The following is a 2,500-nucleotide window of genomic DNA, read 5'->3' as shown; positions in this document are numbered from 1 at the left end:
ATCAGTGATCACTGATCACTGATCAATAAACAGTGATCAGTGATCAGTGATCTCTCTGGGTCACTGAATCATGTCCCGGAAAGCCAGATTTCTTCTCCTGAAGTGATGCAGAGAAGCTCCTGGTATCTTCAGCCTCACCTGACAGGTAGAGAAACCTCCTCCWGCTGGTCCTCAGAAAACCTTCTGCTCCCTCAGGAGTCTGACCCCTGGAAGTCTCCAGGAGCAGGACTGGGTTCTTGATGTTCTCGGGGAACATGGTCGATGTGGATGAAGATGCTCAGGCTGAACCTGGAGGGTGGAGGGGGGAGGGGTATGTAATCGCAGTCCAGGATGCTGTACGAGGGGTGGTGAAGGTAGACAGAGGTGGGTTCTACGGGCTCGCTGCTGACCCACTGGAACCATCAGTGTGGTCATTGTGAAATAAAATAAATAAATGCACCAGGAGAGATGCTGCAAGTCCAGTTTCCATGGTGACGGAGGCAAAAAGCACCGATTCCCGGGTGATGAGAGGGAAAACCAGACATGAGAGACGACAGGAGAACCGTTCAGTCATCACACGTCCGTTAGAATAAAAAACAAACGTTTCTTCGGCTGATTGTTGGACTGAAACTGTTCTTCACTGTAAAAACAAACGGATCAAACTGAACCAAATCAATCTGTTGAACAGTTTGTACCTTTGAGTTAAACTCAGCTGAATGCAGCTGAAGCCATTTTTACTCTTTAACATTTTAGCTGTTAGCCGTTTGCAACTTAAAGCTAGCTTTTTGTTGCTTTTAGCTCAGCTTTTGCTTCAGTTTTAGCTTCTTTTGGCATTTAACTGCTTCTACATATCTAAGAAGTCATTTTTTAATTTGTGTTTGAAATCTGTTCCTTGAGTTCAAAACTTGTCAAAAAAGRATCTAAAAACATAAAAGTTTTTTGCAGCTTTAACTTTTTTGAGTTTTATATCATGTTATGATGTTATCCTCTCATCAAAAACATGTCAAGAGTCTTACTTTGACTCATTCATGTTTGAGAAATCCTGTAGTGTCCTGAAGCAGCCAGGCAGGGGAACAAAAMCACAGTTTGGGACCAGAACCTTCTTTTAGGTGCAGCTCCTCCTCTGGGCTGTGTCTCTGAACCGAGCTTCCTCATCACAGAGGACTACCGATTCTACCCGATTTTCAAAAAATGGCCACATCTGCCACCGATACTGAGTATCTGATCAGGACATCCCCAGTTCACATGTTGTTTAGTTTATGTGTTAACTTGATCAGTGTRGGAGCCTCGGGGGTGGGAKCACCGGCTGGCGTGCCGGGTCCCGGGCTGTTAAGTCTTCCCTAGTTGGCTCATGGGCTAAGACCTAAAAGCCGAACTGAGTCCTCCCGAGAGAAACTCAGCTTTCTTCCTAGGTTGGAGTCAGGAAGAAGAGTGTGTCACTCAAAGACGTCCGGGTTAGTAAAAGAAATGGACGAACTTTGGTTCCGCCCTCAGGCTTAGAGATGAGTCAGAGAAAGAAAGATAAAAGATTTACCAGGGCACCAGCCCAAGGTTAAAATTCTGTGGTTGTTCACAACATGATGATAACCTTTTTTCAGCTTTCTTCTGACAGACTAAGAGAAATCACTGCAAAACATTTATGATGATTAATTAACATTTCTGTCTTATAATCAATTCTGAACCGTTCTGTTAGTCCAGATAAATGAAAGATTTTCTCAGGAAAAATCCACAAYTATATTACTGTGTTCACAGTAAAATAAAAACAGTGATTTACATAAGAACACAATGAAAACATTGTAATGATTCTCTGTGATTTTTTTACACCATTATAAATCTTTAAGCCACGATAAAAGAAAAGAAGTGTTCCGCTTTTCCTGTGACAGTCATTATCATGWTTTAACAAATGCATAAACATTCTTAGTTAAACAACAAATGAATCACGAACAGAACAGATTGTTCTGTCCATTATCTGATTAAGAGAACTGAGGAGTTCTCTTCCACGGTTAGAATGACCTGTCATGGCCTAAATAGAGTTCAGTTTGTGACAGAGTTCTTGTCCTTTCGTCAGGCCTGTGCGAGGCCTGCTTCGAGGCAGGAAATCTTATTTCTTCACTCGAGGTGACCCCTACATCAGTATGTGTGAGTCTGTGTGTGCGACTGAAACAATCTTGCCAGCTGAAACGTTGTCTGTAATCACTCTGCAGAAAACCTGCTTTCTACTCTGACAGTAAGGTTCATATGTATCCTGAGATGCAATTTTCCAAACCGATCTTGTATAATGTTGCTGCTGTTTTACTTATTATTACAACAAAGCATGCTACGACGCTCCAGCTTGTAAACAAGAGAGAAGTGGTGACGTGTTGAAATGGGCGAGACGGGATCAGTAGGAGGTTCTTAAAGAGGCAGAGGCCAATTTCAAGGTGTTTAGAAACGGCTGTGATGCAATTTCAAATTTATACATATAAACAGCATTTTCATAACAACTGAAAGTGACAGTTATTTTGTTCTGGTATAGAATTGA

The 2,500-nt window shown here is 42.1% G+C and overlaps 1 protein-coding gene across 1 annotated transcript in view; it reads left to right on the top strand.

Annotated features, from left to right (window-relative positions):
* LOC106535061 (growth arrest-specific protein 7) overlaps nucleotides 1-2,500 on the top strand; it is a gene marked incomplete at its 3' end in the record, with an annotated part of 12,886 nt that overhangs the window by 383 nt on the left and 10,003 nt on the right.

This window comes from Austrofundulus limnaeus, unplaced genomic scaffold, assembly GCF_001266775.1.
Source record: "Austrofundulus limnaeus strain Quisiro unplaced genomic scaffold, Austrofundulus_limnaeus-1.0 Scaffold1350, whole genome shotgun sequence".
In the NCBI taxonomy this organism is placed as follows: domain Eukaryota; kingdom Metazoa; phylum Chordata; class Actinopteri; order Cyprinodontiformes; family Rivulidae; genus Austrofundulus; species Austrofundulus limnaeus.
This window is presented reverse-complemented; position numbering and strand designations above follow the sequence as displayed.